The sequence below is a fragment of the Vulpes vulpes genome, chromosome 11, assembly GCF_048418805.1.
Source record: "Vulpes vulpes isolate BD-2025 chromosome 11, VulVul3, whole genome shotgun sequence".
NCBI lineage: Eukaryota > Metazoa > Chordata > Mammalia > Carnivora > Canidae > Vulpes > Vulpes vulpes.
Window position 1 is genome coordinate 47,882,360 of NC_132790.1, and position 17,034 is coordinate 47,899,393.

General features: G+C 33.8%; 1 protein-coding gene across 3 annotated transcripts in view; it reads left to right on the plus strand.

Annotated features, from left to right (window-relative positions):
- Positions 1-17,034, plus strand: part of CNTN5 (contactin 5) — a 1,288,935-nt gene that overhangs the window by 349,201 nt on the left and 922,700 nt on the right. For 2 of the 3 annotated variants that reach the window (XM_072726266.1, XM_072726270.1), the window contains exon 3: positions 3,801-3,855. The exons of the other annotated variant lie outside the window; for it this stretch is intronic. The gene's annotated coding sequence lies outside the window, so the exon portion shown is untranslated. The remainder of the gene's footprint in view (positions 1-3,800; positions 3,856-17,034) is intronic. 3 annotated transcript variants of the gene reach the window in all.

Genomic DNA, 17,034 nt, shown 5'->3' on the forward strand with positions numbered 1-17,034 from the left:
TTAAGAAGCAAGTAGATTTTAATGTCCAAATTCAATTATTATACTATTTCTTTTTTTAAAGAATATAAGTATTTGAATAAAATGAACTACAATCAAACAAAATTGAGCTTTTATCCCAGCTGGATATTAGTAATGTTATTGTGTTTGCATAGAAAATGGCTCCAATAAGGGCCATTTGTCAGAGAAAAACCTAAAGATATACCAAACAAACAAAAAATGAAAGACAAAATTTTTAAAAATGGTATAATTCAGTAGTAGTGAAATGAGGGTGCTGAAAATGTTAGTAGGAAATGTAGTCCAGAATGAAGGTTGCTTTAGTGCCACTTGCTTTGTTCTGATCAGACCCATTTGGAAATGAGGCATTAGCAACCTAGAAATGGCTGGGCAAAATCTTTATCACATGGAAATAGAAGAAATTCGTGATGCGTGGTTTGGAGAAAAAGAGACTTAGAGACAATATGTATGTTCTCAGCTAGTTGAAAGACTGTCATGTGGAAGAGGGATTAGAACAGATATGCCTTGCTCCAAAGAATAAGAGTGAATCAAAGCAAGCAAAGAGAAAGATATTTCATTTCAATATGATAAAAGGATTCTGACATTTTAAATTATGTGATGTAGTGAAAGGTTCATTGTAAATTGTATCTTTCATTTGGAAAATGGTATAATACCCAAGGTCATTCCCAACACAAAGAGTCTTTAATTTTGTGAATTAAAGTAGATTTGAAACATCCATTCTAAGTTTTAGTAAAAAACCTTGCACATGGCAAGGTTTAATGCAATTAAGATAATCTGAAATTCATAGTATTATGCCTATCTCTATTTTTGCTTCTACTCCATCTGTGTATCTATCATCTATGTATCTATCATCTATCTCAGATTTCAAACTCTGCAAACTTTAAGCTATAGAAAGAGAATAAACATTTATAACACATTAGTAACGCATAGTAATAATCTTATATGAAAATGGAAATAGATGTAATAATTGGTCATTTATTTTTTTAAAAAGGTCACATTTCAACCTACAAAGATGAAATTCATATAGCTCAGACAAATGCACTGAGTCAAATAATGTGTTGGAGATGACAATAGAACAAGTCAAGTAAATGGGAAATTACAGTGAAGTGTGCTGTTAAAGGAGAAATGTTTAGACACTAGGTTAAGCCACATCCATGTTTACCAAAGTATAGCTTCAAGAAAATCTAACATTCAAAACCAATAAACTTAAAAAATGAAGCGTGACTATTCATAAAAACAACCTTCTCATATACAGATAATCTCCGATACACTTATTTAGCCAACTTCTCAAAGATAATTCTTTTGTGGTAAGTATATGCAGGACATTCATCTCATTTTCAAAGGGTATAAGAAAAGTTACAGTAGAGCATCTATATAGCACAGAATACCTTTCCCATCTCATGCCTTCTAAGAGCTTTGCAAGCTAAGATTTTGTCCAATAATAATTTCATATTTTGCTGTTAAGGAAAGTGAGTAAAAACCTTTCAATAAATGTACTTTGGAAAAATTCCCTTTTATTTTGTCTATTTCCATTGTTAGTTAATCAGAAAGAGTAGAAAAAAAATTCAGTTCTTAAATTATGTAGGTCTTGCTTAAAAATATCAAAAGAGGTCCATTCAGAGAACTCTCCTTAGTAGAAATTAGATTTCATGTTATTTAATTTAAAACAAAACATTTATCCAAAAGATGAGGGTAAACTAATGTTTACCTCCATTATGTTAAAAATAATTAATCTTTTGGCAAATAGGTATGAAGTTTTTCATCTCATTTTTTTATTCTGAAAAATAAAAATTAAGATGAATACATCTAATGGGAGAAAGTGATAAAAGCAAAAAAAAACATAAAATAGTTATAATGAGAAATTTAAATCGAACACCTGAAGTAGAGCTAATGATCTCTACTGCAGAAAACATTGACATGAGCAGCGCACTGTTTGTTGATAGACACATATGAGTGGTGGAATGGCTGACTCTGGACACCAAGCTGTTATTGAGGCATTCAAATAAAAAGAAAAGCATGCTTAAAGGAGAAATAAAAAAATGGGCTCACAATTTCTTTTAAATCTAGCTAATAGCTTATTTTTCAAAATCATAGTTTATTTTACATCACTGCCCTTACAAGATAAGACATTTCTGAGCCTTTTACTGCCTAGATGAGAGAGAAGTTCAAATCACAGTGTTTCCATATCTGAAATGGATGCAGTCACCACCCCTAGATGTGGAGTCTTCGTCTCAGATCCATAGTTGAATTAATGCCTATAAGCAAGTATTGATTACAAATATAAGGCTCCTCAGTAGGGGAATTTTGTACTCTTGCAAAGTAGGAAAATAAATCACTTGCATACGTACATACATACATACATACATATTTGATATTTCAGATAAAGCATCAGCCAGGAATCATTGGAAAATTAGAAAATATGGGGAAAGTATTGCTCATATGTCAGCACTCATATTTTCTTACTAATTAATTATACATCATTGTGAATGGTGTATTATCTTTCTAATGCCATAGACTGAACCTAAGTATTCATTAAGATGGTGTTTTTCCTTAGGCCTTTACTCTGAACTACCCGATTGACAAGTTTACCTCTCTACAGGAGTATCTCAAAGGGAACTTAAATATATGCAAACCAAAACTCATGATTTTACACCCTTATACTTGTGGTGGGTTAAATCATTATTCTCAATCCCTAAACCTCCACGCAATCCAGTAATGAAGGTGTTATCACTTTTATTTTACAAATAAGGAATGTGAGGTTGAGAGGAGAAATGTATACAAAATCAGGCAATTAAAATGGGAAAAATTCAGGAGTTGACCTTGTGTCTAAAAGGCATTAAGCTTTGCCTATTTATCACATAAGGTATATAGTAAAAGTATTTGGGAAAGAATTCCAAAACTTGGTTCCATTCAAATGTAAACTGTATACATTTGCTGTTATGCATATGTAAATTATTATATAATTCTTATCAGTATATACCAATATATATCAGTATTATATCTTATCAAATATAATGAAATATTTTTTCATTTTGTTTACTTTCTCCTAGACTCTTTGATATAGAAATACTGAAAATTTATTGCATTGTTCCCAAAGGTAATAGTGAGAGTAAAACTTCAGTATTTAAATCAAAACATTCAAAACAAAGGTACATAAGAGAGGGATCCCTGGGTGGCTCAGCGCTTTAGTGCCTGCCTTTGGCCCAGGGCGTGATCCTGGAGTCCCAGTCGAGTCCCACATCGAGGCCCACATCGGGCCCCCGGCATGGAGCCTGCTTCTCCCTCTGCCTGGGTCTCTGCCTCTCTCTCTCTCTCTCTCTATGTCTATCATGAATAAATAAATAAAATCTTTTAAAAAATACAAAAGAGATTAATTATATGTATCTATTAATACATCAAATTATATGTATCTATTAATACACACATCCCACCCTATTACCCCACCCTTCCAATGTCAGTGTCATCATATACAGTTGATCAGATTATTCACTACATAAGGTTCATGGTCAAGATGGAAATTTGAGCCTGAAATCCGATCTATGTTTCACTTGTCAAATAAATTAGGGCCATGTCTTCCCATAGGGCCTCTCATAATTCTCAGAAAAGTTCATAAAGGTTTGTGGCTACCCTGCTGTCCCTCCTCCTGCCATAGGGCTATTCAGGCCATGCCTCTCAGAAGTAAATCAGTCACCACTCACCAGCGGTGAACTCACAGAAATCAGTACATTTTCATATATTCAGGTATTGTATCATGTAATAATTATTATCTTTGTCTTCCTCTACAGAATCTCATCAGAAAGGTTCAGCAAATGTTTGGCAGAAGCATCTTAACTGTGCAAGGTCAGAAAATATGTATTTGAATTTAAAAAGCTAATATTTATGGATCAGTTAAGACATTGCTGTCCTTTAAATATTCATTCAAATGACATTTCTCACCATCTTTTTTCCTCTAATTTTGATCTACTTTCTTTGCAAGCAGGATATAATTTGACTCAGTCCTTATATTCTCACTGCCAAGGTACACATGACATGGTTGCGCATATGGTTTTGTTTTTATGATCTCTTAACCTTTATTTATTATAATACACCATGGTGTAATAGATCATTTGGGGGTATTGAACACTTGGAATGGCAGCGGGTCTCATTGAGGCCATCTGGAAATGCTGAGGATGGGGAAGTTTGCTTCCTTGTGGAATAAGCTTTTAAAGGAAGTTATACAAAATTAACTGGAAAACTTGCAATTGCCTCATTTAAGAATAAGATATGGTGGTATTCAGGTAAGGAAGAGATCAAGGGATGGATAGAGGGACAATTACTGATAAAGCAAATATACATCTTTATTTAGGAAACTAGCATTCTAGAATGATCCATCAACTTCCTACTCCGAGATCTTAGGTTTTAGAAAGTGGCTATTCATGAGCAAAAGTTTTCACTTTCTTTTTGTTTTAAACATAGGCATAATGTTTCTAGAGCCTGTTTGTATATATATTTAGAAGTGAAGGTGGTAGAAATTTGAAAAAAAATAAATGTAAAAGATTTTTTTTAGTTTATACTGCTAAGGCCCATTTAAAGGTTTATTGTGAATATTTTGATGATGCCCTATCTTCTAGCAGTAATTCTGAGTGTTTATTTTTTTTATATCATAAAACATCTTTAGCTATAATGTATTTTATCTTGTGCGATCGATGTGCTCATTTTCCTTGCATTTACTTTTCACTTTTTAAGAATTGCTATGTAGAATAATAAATATATGGACACACATGTATACCTGTGTGTTCAAAATTAAAACACACACATACAGACACAAACATACAGCTTATAATATAAAATGCTAGCCTAGATTTTGAGATACCAGAGCTCTCATCCATTGTTGATGGAATTAAAAAATGGTCCAACCACTTTGGAAAAATTTGCTGCAAATTTTTATAAAACTAAATATATACCTACCCTCTGAGTAGTCAATTCTACTCCTAGGTTTTTACCCGAGAAAATGAAACATGTATCTACAAAATACATGTAAAAGAATAACCATGGCAGGTTTATTCATAATAGCCTAGAACTAGAAATAGTCATGGTGTCCATCACTGGTAAATGGATAAACAAATTGAGAAATACAAAGGAATGCTAATTATCAACAAGAGGGAATAAACTATTGATCGTATAACAATAAGAACGAATGAATCTCAAAAACACACTGCATGAAAGAAACCTCATTCAAAGAAGTATGTACTGTATGAGTCTATGTATATTAAATTCTCAAGCAGGCAAATGTATGGAAAAATAGAATAATAGCTATCTCTGAGAGGTGATTAAGGATGTGTATGGGAGAACTTTCTGGAATGATATCCAATGATTTTCTTAAATAATTAAAGAATACAAAACAATTTTATTTAAGCAACCAAAATATTTAATATTGTATAATAGCCAAAATTCTATTATTGTCTAGAAAGAGTCTATTCCAGGTAGGAAGCCAATAAGTATAGGGAAAGGATTTTTTTTTTTTTTTTACATTTTGTTTCTAATTCTCCATTTTGTGCATTTTGACTCTCTGCTCATTATGCAGGCTCAGTCTCCTCCAGTAGGGAAGGGGTAAAGAGGCGAATTCTAGGGAAGATATTATTTGCCTGGTAATGTCATAAGCATTTAATGACAAATCATTACAAATAGGAATTTGAGTGTTCCTCAGAAACCTTCCTTCTCCCCCTCAATTTCCAATTTCTTGAGATCTCTCACTTACATTTCTCTTAACAAAGCTTTATTCTAGAGCATCACTTACAATTCATCGGCTCCTAAAGTTGTACTATTGTGAAATCAATCAGCTGAGCTCACCTCATTACTCCAGGAAAATCTTTTTGGAGGGTTATAGACAATCCCAGATAGTCTTGCTCTTAAGATGGTCTACATGAAAATAGTCAATGTGATCCATGAAAAACATGTGTGTTTGGTCCATTTTAGTAAGAATGAAATTATTTCTCAGTCCTGTATTCTGCTGTCACAGACTCCTTCATTTAACCACCCATAAATTCATTTCTTCAGATATGAGTCAGATATAGCCCACTTTAATCTACAGACTCAAATGTCCACATATGAAGGTCTTGATATAAAGGAAAAACAATCACTGCCCTCTTTGAGGACTGTTTGGAGGGAACTTGCAGCACATTTGTATCTTTCTGATAAAATCCTCTTTGTGGTCCAACTGTTCTCTTGGCCTCCTTGTAAACTTATAAGGTGATGATATGTGATCAGCTAATGGTACCTAAAGTGGTTTGAAAATCAAGGGTAAGTGAACTAGCACTTCACTTTGGAATATATAATATTTGCCATTTATTTGTTGTCTTGGGTTTTCTTCTGAAAACAAAACAAAGTCCCATTTTACTTCCTATGACACCAGTAATTATTGAAGTTTATTGCATACAAATTAGTATCCTAAGCGTTTTACATACATTATTTCACTAGTCACAAAATTACAGATATGAATTATTGGCTCCATTTTGTACATAGAAACATCAATGCTTAGAGAGCTTGGAAAACTTTTCCTACCAAGTTGGTACAGGATCTGACAGATGGAGTTGATATTCAAATTCAGGCTTACCTAACTTAAAAGCAATATAGTTGTTGTACAAAATTCCTCCTGTGCTTATATTTCATTTCCCTTTCATTTTAAAATGCCTACAGGGGCATCTGGGTGGCTCATTCAGTGAAGCATCTGCCTCACGTTCACATCCTGATCTCAGGATCCTGGGATAGAGCCTGAGGACCTTGGGCTCCCTGCTCAGCAGGGAGTCTGCTTCTCCCTCTCCCTCTGCCTCCTCCCCCTTGCTCTTGCTCTGACTCTTTCTCTCTCTCTTTCAGATAAATAAATAAAATATCTAAAAAATAAAATAAAATGCCTACTTCTGCATTCATTGTTTCATTATAGCTTATATATAAAATACCTAAGTATTAGATTGTTTGAAATAAAATCTAATGTAAACAGGCAATCACACAAACATAATCATTCCTAATTTGGCTCCAGTTTGCCTATATTTCTATTACTTTCTCCCCAACTTCAATGCAACACTTCAAATTCTTCAGTGAAGTGTTACATAAAGTCATGTTTGAAAATATAGAGCTAATTGTTACTAGGGCTATGGTCTAGGTAGAAATGCCAAAGGATTACAAGCATCTTTTGTTTTCCTGCCAAATAGACTAGACATCTGCCAAGGAAGCTCAGATTTCCAGTGGAGCATAGAGTTAAAAAAGAAAAAAGAAAAAAAGAAAATATAGAGTTAAATATCCACTATAGCTATAATTTGATTAGGAAGTAGTGAAAGGTTATAAAATTTCTTTTTACTTTCCTACCAAATGCACAGCTCTTCTCTAAGAAATTGAAATCTAAAGCAGATGACACTGACAGGACAAATGCCATTTATAGAGAGGGATATGTGCCATGTATAACACAGATTGAGACATTAAATGCCTGGCATTATATGAAACTAGAAAGTTCAGAATTCTTCAGTGTGTCAGATGTGTACATGATACCTGTGTGAATATCCAAAAATATGAACAGATCCAAATAATCTTGGAAAAGCCTATTGTGTTTTCACAGACCAAGCCTTTCTGGAAAGTTGTAGAGTAATCTTGCAGCATTGAGAGGGAAACTGAAAATAAAAGTTTTCTATTTATGACCCTACTAAGCTGAAGTATTTAGCTCTTTAAACTGGCTGTCCATACTCAGAAAGCTATTTTAAGAGTATCAGTGTAGTTAAAATGGGTTTTGCTGCTCCTATTCTTTTCCATAATGAATTTCTTTTTCAACTTAGTTTTTCTTATAATTTATATAGTAGAAACAATAACTGATGTAGAAATATAGGAATTAGATCATGATAAGCAAATATGCCAAAACATGGATTTCTTTTATTTTGTAAAACACCTCATGTTGCTTTGGCATTCCTACTCCTAAAATCAGAGGAAAAGAACAAAAGCATTAAATTTTATAACTAGCACACCATCTTCTCTACCTTCTACAGTTTCTTTGTGAGTAAGTAGCTGATTCACAGAACTCTCGAACAGAGCAGTATTATCTCCCCAGGCAAGAGTCATCACTTAAACCAGTCCTTTCCAAGATGTCTGGGAGCAGATGGGAGCTTATATATCCTTGTGGTAGTGACAAGGGGAGATAAAGGCTCTGGGTTTTGTTTTTTTTTGTTGTTGTTGTTTTTTTTTTCTGTCATTGGGACTCCAGTGTCTTATCTTACCTGTCAGCATCATCTCTATTCTTAGTCACCAAATGTCGACACCAGCACAACTCAGGTTTTTTGTTGTTGTTGACTCTGTCAACGCATGTGGATGACCACCTCCCCTTCCTGAGTTTCTACTTAATGCTTTCTCTCATACAAACAGGTCCTCTGTGATATGGACTGTGAACCTCCCACAATTCCTTCTTCTTTTGCCGTCACAGGCACCTTCCAAGCACCCCATGCCCTCAGTAAACCTGAAGATTCCCCAAATGCTCTGCAGACCATGGTAATGGGGAGGCACAGTCTAAGGCCCATTGTAGCAATTCTCTTCACCAACACTTTTGCTCCTATTTTCAACTTGTTGATGGGGTTAGGAGGAGGCACAAAGGCACCCTATTAATTTCTCATGTGACCTTTTATGAACCTCTTTTGATAATTTTATATTTCTCTTACAAATTGGTGAATAATTATTCACTTATATTTATGTTCTATAGATTATTAATGGAATATACAATATTTGCAAAATGGAATGACTCACGAAATTCTGGGTACCTGACACAATATAGTGTTTTTTATCCTTTACTATGATCCAGATAGCCATACTCTCTCTCCTGAACTATAGCAATCACTTCTTAACTGATCTCCCTGCTTCACCGTTGCATCCTAAGTTTACCTCAGAGCAGCATAAGTTCACCTTTTAAAATATAAACCTGATTATAACAGCTCACTGCTCAAAACCCTGCCCTGGTTGTAAACAGTACAAAATAACATTAAAAAATTCTTGCCAAGGCTCACAAGATCCTCATGCTCTATGCTTCCTGGCTATCCTTCTTCCTACTCTTTTCTTTGCTCAACTTACGGTACACACATGCCTCCATGACATCCCTTTAACACACCTATCTCAAGGTCTTTAAAATTGCTATTAACTCTGCCTAGAATTGCCCCAACCTCTGATATTCTTTTAACTAGCCCCTCCATTTCATTTAAATATTCAATGAAAAGTCAGCCTCTCAGGTAAGACTTTCCTTATCACATTATCTTAACTAGCACAGATTCTACTTCTTATCCATTTTAACATGATTTATTTTCTTCATTTACACTTACCAGTAAATATATATTTGTTTTGTTTGTTTACTCTGTGCCTTGCTCAATACTACAAATATTCCATGTGGTCAACAATTTTGCTTGGTTTCAATAACACATTCTCAGCCTATGAAATATGTTTTGTTGGTAGTAAGCATTGAATTAATAACTTTATGTTGAATAATTAATTATTTAATTAAGTAAAGCATTACTAAATGAGTCCTATGCTCTAGGAAATCTCCCTGAAATTGGTTTCACATGAAATCAAACAAAATAGGATAATTTCAATCCAGAAAAAGCTTAAGAGACACCCCCAATGTAACAAGAATCTGGTATCACAGCCACAGAGAAACAAAAATAATCCCAGAATTGCAAAGGGTAGAATTATTGAGCCTTCCTCTCTGACACATACTAAATCTGGAGGATGTTTGTAATCTGGAGGGTATTGTAATCTGGAAAAAGTAGGATGGTTTGATACCTACACTTGTGAAAATGTTACTCTATTATTTGTAGCTAAAAAGCTTTGTAGTCTTTGTAGTTTTTAATTTTTTTAAAAGATTTTTATTGATTTATTCATGAGAGACACAGAGAGAGAGGCCTCAGACATAAGTAGAGGGAGAAGCAGGCTCCCTGTGGGGATCCTGATACAGGAATCGATCCCAAGATCCTGGGATCATGACCTGAGCCAAAGGCAGATGGTCAATCACTGAGTCACCTAGGCATTGTAGCTTTGTAGTCTTTAATCTTTCATTATTTGTGTATTAACTTTAGCAATATTGGGAAACATACTTTTGTTCAGTGACTCGATACCTTTAATCAGGTTTAGTTCCCAGGTCCCTCAATCTCCTACTGTTATAATGACCCAGGTTCTCTTTAGACAGTGACCTATAATACAGGCAGCAATTTCAAGATGAATCAGTTAATTTTATTAATCCAAACCCCTGTTTTTACATACTTGTCAGCAAGACATTGATAACTCCAACTTTCATGTATAGTCTTTCCCAATGTTATCAACAAATATATTGGATACCTATGGCATACAAGACAAGGACTTTGTTTTTCAAATAATTCACTAAAAGAAGTTTTCTCACAGTTCTATCAATATTCTTAGGGTATGTTTCTTTTAATAATAAATCCAAGGTAATTAAGACATAAATATAATGCTGCTTTTTAATATAAAAATAAACTAACATTTAATGAATGTTCATGAGTGCAGAAGGGAGAAAATAGAATTAAATTAAGTCCTTCATATTAATGGGATTATTATTAAAAGAAATGAGCTTTCTCATTTGGCAGGATTTGAAAAAAGAAATAATTAGTTTCTTTATTTGGTTTTAAATTAAGCTTCTATTTTTAAAGACTATCTTACCCCAACATTTGGAAAAATGAAATAATCTTTATTTAAATCAGTAATAAACATATGTAGATAACACCAAACTTCAAGATTGCCAAGTACGAGAGAAAGAAACTAACAACTAGCAATTATCTATTTTTTGCCAAGCTTATAATTTAATTTTGTTTAATATAATTTGATGTAATCGAGTAATCCAGTTATGTAAATTTTAATATTCCTCTTTAAATATGGGAAACTCACTCAGATTAAGTAACTTCCCCAAGGATATCTAATGGGTCAAGGATGGAAGTGGTATCTGAACTCAGTTTTGTAAATCCAAATCCCTCTCTCTTATTACTAACCCGTTATTGCTTTCCAGCCTTATTTCTTTTTCTCATTTCCATCCTCCAACATCCCTTCATACTCAGCATATACTGGGAATCATGTAGATAGCTGAGTGATGACTTATTACCTTAGAGAAGATCTTTTTTTTTTTGATCCTTAGAGAAGATTTATAAATAAAATTAAATCTGCACAATTAAATGTCTGCACAATTATATACAAGCTCAAAAATACACACATACACATACATGCACACACAGAGACTTATTGCCAAGACAAACAACTAACACAGCATTGAAAATCAGAGTAGAGATGGTTCCATTAAAACTCAAGATGATCTCTACACTGCATGCAAAACCATAGAAAAATAAACTTACACTGTTTTGACTCACTTGTATAAATCACATGAGATTATGTGAAATTAATTTCTGAAGGGACAGGCATTACAATAAATGTAAGTTAATAATATTTATTGTTATCTTACAATAGAAGACATTTATAAATTATGTATGAGAAAGGACAAGATATTATCTCACCTTCTACCTATCCATTGTCACTTTTCAACTATGATTCACTTTACATGTGTTCAACACTAAGACTCTATAAGTCTTTCCTTTTAAAAATTTTGGAAGACTGAAATGACTCTAAACACAAAAATGAAATGAAATAACTTCTACTTCAAATGTGTCCCCTTTTAACTGCTTGTATATTTCTTCTGATTATACTTGGTAGGATGCCTTCATTCTATTAATGATCTTTAAGAACTGTCATATTTAATTTCCTCATAATCTCAACCCAAGATTAGCTTGAAACACCAGTTACCTGGAAGAGCACTGAGAATCTGAAGGCAAACATTTCAAAATTAAATTCAAAAATCCAAATTATGGAATATAGATTTATTATTTTAGCAGGTATTAGATTATATGTGACTGTATTTAACTTAAATAATTCAGTCTTCTAATTTACTTGTTAACATTGATTATTTGTATAATTATACAATTAGATTATATCTGGCTGTCTCATAACCCTGAGAATTATGTGTACAATGCTTGAATGTATTTCTCCCACTATACAGAAGCAAAGTCAGGCAAAATTAAGCAAAAACCAGTTGACCATTGGGCTCCCTGCAAGAAGCCTGCTTCTCTGTCTGTGCCTCTGTGTATCTCATGAATAAATAAATAAAATCTTTTCTAAAAATAATTAATTTCACTTTATCCTCATATGAGTCATATAGTAAGGTAATGTTATAATCTTTATTTTGAAGGTGAAAGGACTGAAATACAGATTGGTTAAGTGACCTGTCCATTATCACATAGCAAGTCAATCAGTGGAGCCAAGATTGAACCAACAATCTCATTTTTTTTTTTACAAGATTCTGTTTATTTATTCATGAGAGACAGAGAGAGGCAGAGACACAGGCAGAGGGAGAAGCAGGCTCCATGCAGGGAGCCTGATGTGGGACTCGATCCCAGGACTCCAGGATCATGCCCTGAGCCTAAAGCAGACACTCACCCACTGAGCCACCCTGGCGACCCCAACAGTCTCACTTTAAAGTCAGCAGTAATAATACCATATAGTATCAACCTATCTCTATTATCATTAGAGAGATTAACAGGTAGTAAGTCTTACTTTTTATATGTGAAAACAGAACACAAATTAACTTACAGATTTGCACGTGTAAGTGCTCAAAAAATAGAAGACTCAACAGAAGTAACTACACCCTTTAAAACATTCAGTATTCTGGAAGCAAAGGTGGGGATGGAAATGATTATGTGGAAGGCAGCATGCGAAGCTAGAATATGGGCTTTAGTGTTCAGGCCATCATAGATCAGACCCTGGATTCTGTCACATAGTATAGCTGTGTTCAAATTATTCAAAATCCCTTATTTTCATATTCCTCATCTATTAAGACAGAGATAATACCCTCACCTAGAGTTTTTGTAATCATCAAATAAAGTAAGATGGGTTAAATGCCTAACACAGCATCTGAGACACACTACATTCAATAAATAATTTGACTTCCAGTTTGCCATGTCAGAGATCTACCAATCTCTTTTTTATAGTGATAAAATATATATAATATAAAATTTACCACTTTAACCATTTTAACTGTACAATTAGTTTCACTAAGTTCATTCAGTGTTGTGTAGCCACCATGACTATCTTCAGAACTTTTGCATCATGCAAGAAATTTGTACCTGTTAACAATATAGTTGCAGTTATTAACAATATAGTTATAATAATATGACTACATATAACTGTGACTATATTTTTTTATTGAACAATAACTCCCGTTCTCTTCTTCCCCCAGGCCTCGGTAATCTCTAGTCTACTTTCTGTGTCTATGAATTGCCTATTCTAGGTACCTCAAATAAGTGCCTCATATAGTATTTGTCCTTTTATTTCACTTGGCTATGTCTTCAAGTTTCATCCATGTTGTAGCATGTATCAAAATTTCACTCTTTTCAAGGCTGAATAATATTCTATTTTATATTTATCTGCATTACATTTTTGGCTTGTCTAATCATCCATTGATGGGCATTTGTATTGTTTCCATCTTTTGGATATTGTAAATAATGCTGTTGTGAGCATTAGTGTACAGGTGTCTGGGTTGTTTGGGATTCTTCCAGGTATATATCTAAGAGTGGAGTTGCCAAACTCTTTTCCACAGTGGCTGTACTATTTTATATTCCCACCAGCAATGCACGGAAGTTTGAACTTACTTGTCTATGCTAGTTATTTTCCATGTTTTGATAAACTTTATTTTAATAGATGTACAGCAGTATCTCATTTTGGCTTTGATTTGCATTGCTGTAGTGACTAATGACATTGAAAATCTTTCCACATGCTTATCGGCCATTTGTATATCTTCTTTGGCGCAGTGTCTATTCAAGTCTTCCTTTGCCTATTTTTGAATTAAATTGTTTGTTTTGTTGTTGTTGAATTGTAGGTACGTTGTACATTTTAGATAAAAATCTCTTATCAGATATATGATTTTCAAGTGTTTTTCCCCATTATGTGGGTTGTCTTTTCATTCTCTTGATGATATCTTTTGGTGCAAAGAAGTTTTTAATTTTGATGAAGTTAATTTTTTCTTTTATTGCCTGTGCTTGGTGTCATATCTAAGAAATCACTGCTGAATCCATGTACATGTTTCTTATTATTTCCTCTAAATGTTACATGGTTGTGGCTCTTATACTTAGGTGTTTGATCCACTTTCAGTTGATTTTACATATGGTGGAAGTTAAGAGTCCAACTTCATTCTTTTGGATGTGGATATCTAGTTTTCCAGAAACATTTATTGAAAATATGGTCTTTTCACCACCGAATGGTCTTAGCAACCTAGTCATAATCATTTAACCAAAAATATGAGGATTTGTTTCTGGGCTCTCCATTGTGTTCCATCAGTCCATGTGTCTGTTTATCCTGGTACCACACTGCTTTTATCACTGTCGTTCTGCTGAGTTTTGAAATTAGGATGTAGTTGTCCTCTAGCTTTTTCCATTTGTTGTAGCAATCCAGATTCTGTATGAATTTTAGCTTGGGTTTCCCCTCTTTCTGAAACAAACAAGCAAACAAAACTTGCCACCATTGAAATTTTGTTAGGGATTGCATTGAAATTATAGATTGCTTTGGGTATCACGGTTAACATAACAATATTAGGACTTCCAATCCATGAACATAGGGTGTCTTTCCATTTATGAATGTCTTCTTTAATTTTCAGCAGTTTTATAGTTTTCAGTGTACAAGTTTCTATCTGCTTTTAATTTTTTAATTAATATTTTATTAAATTAATTTTTTTCATAATTCTGATTACCACAACTCTTAAAGAGCTTTTGTAGGATGTAGGGTAAAGTGTCAAAACTGACACAAATTTCTAAACAGAAGTAGAAAGAAAATACTATTATCAACTTTTACTAGGTTGTGCCACAAAATAGCAAACTGAATGTTGCTATAACCAAGGTTTTTAGTTGTTCTTCCCATCATGTCAGCATCTCAGAGCTCAAGTTCTGGGTTCTGTGATGATATGGAACTGCTCCATGTTTCTTTTTCATCTGGGATGCATTTTGAAGGACAGCCCCATTTGGAAACATGTTCTGTCATGCCAAAGGACATTAGGAGGGCAAATAGAAATAAACATTCTCCAAACCTTTTTCTAGGAGTTAGTGTGCTGTCAGTTTCATCCACATATCCTTATTCAAAGCAAATCCCATGGTCACTCAAGATTAATGGGGCAGGGAAAAAGCAAGGGTACTGAGGGACTTAATAATTGTAACAAATCATCTCCATCACAGTTACAAATAAGGAATGATCTTTCACAGTTGTGATTGTTAGTTTCTTCTAGAATTGTCATGTGCTATACTGTTTGGATGCTGTCAGCAGACCCAACTGCTTGCTTTCTTTGTGAAACAGAAGATTCCTTCTTTCCTCACATGTCAAAAAACACTAAATGAGAGCACAATTATAAAACACCCTGAGTAAATTTGAACACAGGTTGATCAATTTCTAGTGTGTCACACTTACTAAAAGGACTTCAAGATGTCTTTGCATTTTAAAATAGCAAATATCCATGAAAAATGCCACAAGACTTAGGAAAAAAAATCAAATATATTCTTTGACAAAATTTATTACAAATGCAATATTAGTAAAGAGAAAAAAGGCTTTTTAATAAATTAAGGTTTCAATTAATGTGCTAATTGTGTTTATTTCTTAATTAGTTTTAACTAAATAGAATTGCTTGCTTGTAAAGCTCAGAAATATCAATGTACTACATTAAATTCTTTAAGTATCAATATTTACAACGAAGACCAATTCTTATTTTCACTCAAATACTCAGGTGATTATAAGATTGGCATAAATGTTAATTTTCAAGTTTATCCAACATATATTTAGCCTACTTTGTTCACTAAAGTTCACACAGTGTTTTCCAAATGTGTTCACATAAGCCTACCTCCTTGCCTAAAGGCAACTCAAAGATTCTCACCTGAAATTTTTTCAGAGGAAATTGGTAGGATAATCGAGTAAGGAAAGAAAAAATAGAAGAACTAGCTAGTCTTCTGTGATTCCATATTAGTTCTTAGGAAAAATAAAGGTTCAGCACTAATAGACATTTTAAGCATTAGCAGTACCCATGATATGAGAGTATAAAGATTTTGTGAAAAATTGATTTGAATTTGAATAGAACATTCTAATCATTTTCTGATAGCAAAATACTTTCATGACCCAGTGTGATTAAATTATGGAGCATGTGTGAGAAGGCAACGAAGTCCCTGGAAAAAAGGATAAGCAAGATATGCAGAAAATGATGACCTTGTGCTGTAGTTAAGTGAGCCATGGTGGAGGTGGGTATTCATACTTTAAAAAAAAATCTCCTCTTTAGAGGACTACAAAGTGCTATTGAGGAATTTTAGGCAGCAGTGGAATATGGTCAGGTCTACATTATAAATAGATCACTATGGCAACTGAATAAAGATGAGTTTGAGGTGAGAAGAGATTGGAGACTGAGACAGTACTTGCAAGGCTATAGCTAAAATTGTTGAAGACCTAAATGAGAATCAGTAGGAAGGGAACGAAAAGTAAGAATGTGTGTCTTACTGTCAAATTGACCTGGCTTCACCCTGCTCCCCAGCTCTGCTACTTAATTATTTGACACTGTATAATATTCTTATCACTCTAACCCTCAATTTCCCTTCTCATCTGTAAATTGAGATATGGTTCCAGAACATTTCTCATAAGTGGTTATACGAATGTAATGAATGAGACTCATTTAGGAGGCCCCTGGGTGTCTCAACGGTTAAGCATCTGTCTTCAGCTCAGGTCATGCTATTAGGGTCCTGGGATCTAGTCCTGCATCAAGCTCCCTGCTCAGTGGGGAGTCTGCTTCTCCATCTCCCCTACTAGTGCATGCTCTCTCTCCTTCTTTCTCTCTTTCTCTCCAATAAATAAAGTAAAAAGCCACATTTAGTATCATGCCTAACATATAACCAATATTCAGTAATAACCAATTTTGTTGTAGTAGGTACAACAGTTTTCCCAGTTTAT